This window comes from Suricata suricatta, chromosome 17 (assembly GCF_006229205.1).
Source record: "Suricata suricatta isolate VVHF042 chromosome 17, meerkat_22Aug2017_6uvM2_HiC, whole genome shotgun sequence".
NCBI classification, from domain to species: domain Eukaryota; kingdom Metazoa; phylum Chordata; class Mammalia; order Carnivora; family Herpestidae; genus Suricata; species Suricata suricatta.
In genome coordinates, this window is record NC_043716.1 from 30,218,990 (window position 1) to 30,227,456 (window position 8,467).

At 39.6% G+C, this 8,467-nt stretch overlaps 1 non-coding gene across 1 annotated transcript; it reads right to left on the minus strand.

Annotated features, from left to right (window-relative positions):
- Positions 1-703: 703 nt before the first annotated feature.
- Positions 704-806, minus strand: LOC115283082. The gene has a single exon (XR_003904902.1). It is a non-coding gene; the product is annotated as a U6 spliceosomal RNA (small nuclear RNA).
- Positions 807-8,467: the final 7,661 nt, after the last annotated feature.

Consider the following 8,467-nt stretch of genomic DNA (forward strand, 5'->3'; position numbering starts at 1 on the left):
TTTCACTTGTTTTTTTTTTTTTTTTTTTGAGAGTGAACACATCGCTTCTCGGCCTTTTGGCTAAGATCAAGTGAGAGAGAACACATGTAAGTAGGGGAGAGGGGCAGAAAGAGAATTTCAAGCACTTTCCATGCTCAACACAGAACTCAATATGAGACTCAGTCCCATGACCCTGGGATCATGACCTGAGCTAAATCAAGAGTCAGCTGCTCAACCAACTGAGCCACTGAGGGACCCCTTTTCTCTACCTTTTAGGATTTCCATCACTGGCTCTGGGCCTCTAGGTTCCAGTATGTCACCTTGGCTGGCCTTAACAATGCTCTAACAGGACCATCTCTGGCCTATCTCAAGGTATACACCCTTCTGTTCTTTGAGAAAGATTTGCTGCATGGAAGCCCCAGGAATGTCTTGCTGAAGTCTAGAAATACCCTCTTTTACCAGCCATTTCCCCGTTATTCTCCATTCTTTTTTCCCCCCAAGTATTTTATTTGAGTATAGTTGATACACGTTACATTAGTTTCAGGTGTACAATGTAGTGATTTAACATCTTTATGCATTTATACATTACCCTCTGCTCACCACAAGTATAAGTACCATGTGCCACCATGCAATGTTACTACAGTACCAGTGACTGTATTCCTTATGCTGTGCCTTTTATTCCTGTGACATACCCATTCCATAATTGGAAGCCTGTATCTCCCACAACAATACGGCACACTGCATGAATTTGCATGTGATTCTTGCTCAGGGGCCATGCTAATCTTCTCTGTATTGATTCTATTAGTTTATGTGCTGCTGAAGAGAACACCAATACTCCCTATTCTTAAAGAATGAACACCCTTTATATACCTCTTGTCTTTATCATATTTGTCTGTTTTATGATCACCTCACATGTAAATATTTAGTAAACACATATCAAATGTATGACTGAGAGTGAATGGAATTCAGTAAGTGTCAATCTTTGTTGCCTCCATATAAATATGCTTGGGAATACCAAGATAAAAATGGCATATGATGTTTTCCCTGCAGGAGTCACAGTAGAGTATTAAAAATAGAAAAGGGGCACCTGGGTGGCTCAGTTGATTAAGCGTCTGACTTTGGCTCAGGTCATGATCTTGTGGTTCATGAATTCGAGCCCCGTGTCCGGCTCTGTGCTGACAGCTCAGAGCCTGGAGCCTGCTTTGGATTTTGTGTTTCCCTCTTTCTCTGCCCCTCCCCTGCTCGAACTCTGTCTCTGTCTGTCTTGGTCTCTCTTTCTCTCTCTCTCAAAAATAAGTAAACATTAAAACATTTTTTTAATAGAAAATATATGGGGGCACTTGGGTGGCTCAGTCGGTTAAGCGCCTGGCTTCGGCTCAGGTCATGATCTCACAGTTCGTGGGTTTGAGCCCCACATCAGGCTCTGTGCTGACAGCTCAGAGCCTGGAGCCTGCTTCAGATTCTGTGTCTCCCTCTCTCTCTGACCCTACCCTGCTCGCACTGTCTCTCTCTGTCTCTCAAAAATAAATAAAAAACATTAAAAAAATTTTTTAAAGAAAATATATGAACCCTGGTATCCCGTGCTAGGCCTCACCTACCTGTGGCTACAATATGCTTCTTCATATGCAAATTATGATGGCACAAGATAACTTTTCCTTTGGATGCCCACTCTCTCCTCCGTCACCTCCTTCTCTTCCTCCTCCGTATGTAGCTGTTCTCTGCTAGTGACAGCGACTACCCTTCTCCACCTTTCTCTACTATAAGAAGAGGGAATGCCACTCAAGGACCAGAAAACTGTTCTGTGCATCACGTTTCCTATAGATGAGCCCAGAACTTCTCTAATTTTCTGTATTACTGAGGTCAAATTGTGACCATTAATAACATTTTACTGAATAGTTAGTTAGAGATAATGGGAGGGCAGTAAACAACACTTAGAATAACTATTGTACAAGTACAGAGCTATCCCAGAATCCTTTCTAGGCTGGTTTGCTGTCTTTCTGATATGTTTCTGCAAGGCTTAACCCCCTATGATGTGCTGTATTATTCTCTTTGGCCAAGAAGCTAGGTCATATTAAACTTACACCTAAGGCTAAGGCTATATCTTCATTTCTTGACCCAAGACTTTTTTTTTAATGATTATTTATTTATTTTGAGAGAGTGTGTGTGTGTGCACGTGTGTGGGACAGCAGAGAACGGGGGGTGGGAGAAAGAGAGAGGAGGGAGGGGAGAATATCCTAAGCAGCCTCCATGCCGTCAGTGCAGACCCCAATATAGGGTCAGTCTCGTGAACCATGGGATCATATCCTGAGCTAAAATCAAGAACAAGATGCTTAACTGACCGAGCCACCCAGAACCTCAGCCAGCTGACTTTTTAAAAAATATGTTCCTCCATTCAACAAATACACATTTATATCTACTCCTCACACATACCAGACACTGAATTAAATAGATGTAAAGGGTCATCAAATAAATTCTAGCCAAGTAGAAGAGCAAAGATAAAGTGTCAGCCAGAGGGTTTTTTATGAAAATGAGACTGTTCCTCTCTTGGTACTTTTAGAGGATATTGACCCTTAGGTTAGTTATGAGGAAGAAAAATGGACAAGAAACAGGAAAGTGAGGTGGGCCAAGGCTGGGGTTAGTTAGTAGTTCTCATAAGTAGGTGACCTGAGTGAGAAAGTCTGGGAAAGTTCACTCTGTTGGTGCGAGTTTAACAAGGAGAAAAGAGCCCTTAAGCAAGTCCAGGGAAGTGTATTCTGAGGTTTTAGGTTTAGTGTGCATGTGTACACAGACAGACACTGCACCTTAGGCTTCAGGCCTGCAACTTCTGGTACAATGTTGTAAAAAAGATCTGAACAACTTTACACAAATCAACTCTATGTTCTCTTGAGCTTGCATTCTATTGGCAGTTAACAGTAGGAATTTCAGTATTCAGCCAAAGCCTGGGATCCTGAAAAAAAAAATCTAAGTACTGTAGCTTTGGTGCATTCCTCAAAGTCTGTATTTCTTTGGTCACATCAGCATACAGAAGAAGTGACAGTGCTGTAACAGATGTTTTTAGAGGGCTATTGGAATTTAGACAAGAGAGACTAAATTCGCCTGGAGAGGTCAAGAAAGGATGTAGAGGATCTATAACAGTTGACTTTGGTCTTGAAAGATTGAGAAGACGTTCACTAGGCAAGAAAGAAGAGAAAGGTTATTTAAGAAGAGAAAAATGACATGATCAGATCTGTGTTTTAAAAAGACAGTCTCAGGGATGATTTGGAAAAGGAAGTGACAGGATTTGGGATGATAAATGAAACAACTATTGGATCCAGAAAGAAGAAATAGGGTTGAAGGAAAGCATTAGCGATGGAGACAGAGAGAAGCAAACATATTGGAGTGACATGTCAGAGATAGATTTGACAGCTTCTGGTTTCAGAGGGGGTCTAGGAAAAAGGAAAGAACCAAAGATGGCTCTGAAATGTATTGGGGGATAAAAATTGAGAAGAAAAGCAGATTTGGATATGTCAGGAGAAAGTTCTGTTTTAAAAAAAAATGCTAAGGTACTTGTGGGATCCGCAGAGAGTCAGTGGGCAGATATAACTGGGATCAGGGAAGAAAAATCAAGGTTAAAAACAAAGATTTGGGAGTCACTGACATAGAGGTAGTTGATGCCACACCAGAATATGATATTGCATAAGAATAACTTACTGACTCAAAGGATAAGAAAAGTAAAGTTCAACTACAGAAGAAAATTGAAGGGCATAAATAACAAAAAGCAGTGACAGTGAGGAAGAGATCCTTTGAACCAAGATTTGTCACATGGTTCTTTCATCTCCAGTGGGTTAATTTAAAGGAGGAGTTTTGAAGATTGCATCAGAATGTATCAGTTACTTCTGACTCTTGCAGAAGGTTGGCTTATTATGCTCTTTGTGTTCTTAATATAGAATGTCTATGTGTTGTCAATTAGCAACAGCCCATCACCATCTAATGGCTCTTAATAGCCCTGCATTGATGTTTTCCATCTGCCTCATGATGCTGTCTTGTTTTTAAGAGGCAATATTAATATACAAATGATTGCCAGTTAACAACTGACCTGAATGTCACACCGGCATTTAACACATATGATAGAAAGGAAAAAAACCTTCAAAAATCTGTGGAAATATGCAGTGGGATCTGTTAATATACAGTGAATGAAAGTGTGTTTTTGAAGTCTGTGACAATTAGCACATCCTTATTTCATGGCAAATCACCAGTTCCTATCAGAGAAGATCATGTGTGCTGTTCAATTAAAACAAAATGAAAGCAGAGCTATAGGAAATCAATTTATGCATTGATTATCATGCACTGATAGAGAATTTGAATGTTCATAGGAAATCTGTACACCAGAACATCTTTATGAATGACTGTAATACTCTTAAAAATAGTTTTCCTTTTTCAGTTTTAAATATTTCCAGAGAAGCAACATGGTATAATAGTAAAAATGAAAAAGCAAAATAAGTAAGTAAGATTTAGTGTTTGACTTAGAAGATCTGGGATCAAATGAAACTTAGGCACTTTGATGTCTGCTTCTCACCAAGAGGACTGCAAATTGCTCACCACATTTTAATCATATTAAAATTAATTTTTCCCAGTAGTGTACACATGCTCACATTGTGATCTTTCAGGTGAAGTAGTTAGTTAAATGGTGTGTGCAATGCTAGTGCAGAAGAGGTCTAACTTAGAGAAGACAGGAGATGGAAGGGAATATCTAGCCAACACCAAAAATGTGAATGATCTTACCACAGTCAGAATGTAATTAGGTTTGTATTCCACCTGTATAATACCTCTTTCTGCTTTAGCTGGAGTATGGTAGATAAATGCTGAACATGGAGTCAGATTTGGGTTTTTACCCTGTTTTTGTCATTTACTAATTGTGTGACCTTGGAAAACAATTTAACTGTTCTTAGCACACTTTTCTCCATGTGCAGTATGGAGAGTGGTATAGATTAAATAAGTCTCCCTGGGGGAAAACCTGCAGTAAGAAGGCACTCTGAAATCAAAACATGTTCTATCGGTGCTCTTGTCATTATAGATCCGCATCTCAGAGACCTCCAATATTTCTTTAGAGTAATCCACATGATGATAATAGTAACAACAATTAACACAAACATGGTGGCTACCTTGTATTTGTTATCATTGCAAATGATTTCCATATATTAACTAATTTAATTATTAGAACAACCCTATGATCTGCATACTATTATTTTCTCCACTTTACAGACTGATTATGTTGGAACAAGTTAGGAACACCAAAAATCTGCTGCTAAATGTTGTACTCTTGACCCTACTGCATGTCGTAAATCTACATGTAAGTGATACACTCACAATAGCACTCCTATTGAGAATGTGTGGATTCCATACTTGGTGTGCCTACCACTTGGACATTAGTTAAGAGAAATAAGGTTTTGGATTCGCTGATTTAAAAAGCATTGCATTTCAAAGACATAAATTGCTTTCAAGTGCAATTTCAGGTAAAGCAAAGTTAATTTTAACCTAGTCTAGAATGCATGCAACTTCAATGCAAATTACAAAAAAAAAATCACTAAAAAGAAAATGGCAAAAGCAAATATAACTATAGGCAAATGCTTCAGTAAGAAATGATTGAGGTTAGCCCCAGACTGACCTGAAACTGGGGGAAGAACTACCATGTGTTAAGTGAACACAAACCACCAGACTCTGTGAGCGGTTCTTCATACATACCATGCAATTTAGATTTCAACAAGAAGATGAGGTATTTTACAGATCAAGAAAATGTGAATTTGAGAGATTAAGTCTGATAATTTGTTTACTACTGAGGAATGAAGATAGAAACATGTCAAAAGACAAAAACAACCCTACTCTAGTTCACATTCTCCTATTTATTCTCTATTTCACAAATTTTTACCAAGCTTGGGCAGGGGGGCTTACACTAGGCACAGTGATCATAACTGATGACGGCACACAGATTGTTTTCAGGAATTTAGGGATGAATGGGAGACAGAGAGCAATAAAAAGTCCATACTGCCCTGCCATGTGGATAGTCAGTTGCTGGAAAACATGTAGAAGGGAGGATTTATCCAGGCTTGGTAATGGGGAAATTTCTGGGAGACATATAAATGCTATTTTTTTTCCAATGAGTATTTTGAGTTTGCTGAAACCGTATGACTATTGGCAGGGAGGAGATAGAAGTTGAGGGTTTCAAGTAAATCACAACATGCTTTGGGGGAACTGACTTATAGGTTATGTTTCTGAGATATGAAGCTGAGAGTTCCATTGGTCCATGCCTTTTTATTTTCTGCATCTCTGTCTCTCTAGCACACATTGGCTTATTCCTCCTCGCCCCTCTTGCACACCCTTTTCTTTGTTCTCTGCTAGCTGATTGGGTTCCTGCTGTTTTTTCTATTGTAGATGAAGGACTCCCAATTAGATGGTCCCCTGCTGGCAATAATAATGCAGCCTGTTCTTTTAAATCCACTAAATCCTGCTCAAGATATTAAGTTCCTCATTTTAAAAATTAAAACTCTGGCACTTTTATGTGGTATCTTTCTCCATGGAATTTATTTAGACAATGAATGCTCCAGATTTTCCCTAGAGACTTTTTGACCCACTTTGAAAGTAGCTCAACACATTCGAGCCAAATTCATTTATTCAATTTCCATATTTTCTTTGGTAATATGTAGGAAGGAAGGCAACTGCCAGTTGTTGAGTGGCTAATCTGCACCAGGTCGCTTTGCGAGAAGTAAGGGAGAGGATTCATTTTCAGAAATACTAAGTAAAAAAGCTGTGCTATCCAGTTAACAAAAGGTCTACAACCTACTGGCAATATGTACAAAGGCCCCCCATGCCCCCAGTGGGCTCCCAAACCTTTAGACACTTTACTTCCTAGTTCTTCTTCCCCTCTCCTTTTTGAGGACTTATTTTCAAGAACTTTGCAATGAGCGTGCATTATTGGATAAAGGGAGGAGGGACTGAAAGTCTCTGTGTCACCTCTGGGAATGTCCTTTTGTTCCTGACTACTTTTTGCCTTACCTGGGCATAGGTGAAGTCCAGGAAAGGCTGTAACCTCTGTAGTACTCAGCCAATGAGGAACCAGGGGAAGGACCAGCATGCTAGGAGGCAAATTGCCTGCTGTGACTGTCCCAAAGTGCCTGTCCATCAGACACCCACTCTTGCAAGGACATTGATTAAAACCTCACTTCACTGTGCTCTGAGTCTCTCCAACCTCCTTTGATTGGGGAAGAGGGCTTATTTCTCACAACTTATGTTTTTTTATGGACGCTCTGAGGTAGGGACTTTGGTCAGAGGATAAGCTATTTGTTCAAGGCCAATCTTCTAAGAGTATAGGAGTTAGGACTCATTCACATCTGTCTGTTTAAAACCATTGTTCTCTCCTTTGATCAATGAAATCATGGGTCAACCAGTCACCATTTTTTGTGAATAAAATTTTACTGACACAATCATGCTCGTTTATTTATGGCTATTTTCAGCCTATAATGGAAAAGGTAAGTAACTGTGATAAAGACTTATTTTTCTTGTCAAGCCAAAAATATTTACCGTTCAATCGGAAGAATAAACATTGTGAAAATGTCATTACTACCCAAAGCAATCTATACATTCAGTGCAATCCCCATCAAAATTGCACCAACATTCTTCTCAAAACTAGAACAAGCTATCCTCAAATTCGTATGGAACCATAAAAGACCCCCAATAGCCAAAGTAATATTGAAGAAGAAAACCAAAACAGGAGGCATCACAATCCCAGACTTTTGCCTCTACTACAAAGCTGTCATCATCAAGACAGTATGGTATTGGCACACAAACAGACACATAGACCAATGGAATACAATAGAGAACCCAGAACTGGGTGCACAAATGTACGGCCAATTAATTTTTGACAAAGCAGGAAAGAGTATCCGATGGAAAAAAGACTGCCTCTTTAGCAGGTGGTGCTGGGAGAACTGGACAGAACCATGCAGAGGAATGAAACTAGACCACTTTCTTACACCATACACAAAAATTAACTCAAAATGGCTGAAGAACCTGAATGTGAGACAGGAAACCATCAAAACCCTCGAGGAGAAAGTAGGAAAGGAGCCTCCTTGACCTCCACCACAGCAATTTCCTACTTGACACATCCCTAAAGGCAAGGGAAGTGAAAGCAAAACTGAACTCTTGGGACCTCATTAAGATAAAAAGCTTCTGCACTGCAAAGGAAACAATCAAGAAAACTAATAGGCAACCCACAGAATGGGAAAAGATAGTTGCAAATCACATATCAGATAAAGGGCTAGTATCTAAAATCTACAAGGAACTCACCAAACTCCACACCCCCAAAACAAGTAACCCAGTGAAGAAATGGGCAGAAGACATGAACAGACACTTCTCCAAAGAGGACATCCAGATGGCCTACAGGCACATGAAACGATGCTCAACATCACTCATTATCAGGGAAACACAAATCAAAACCACACTGAGATACCACCTCACG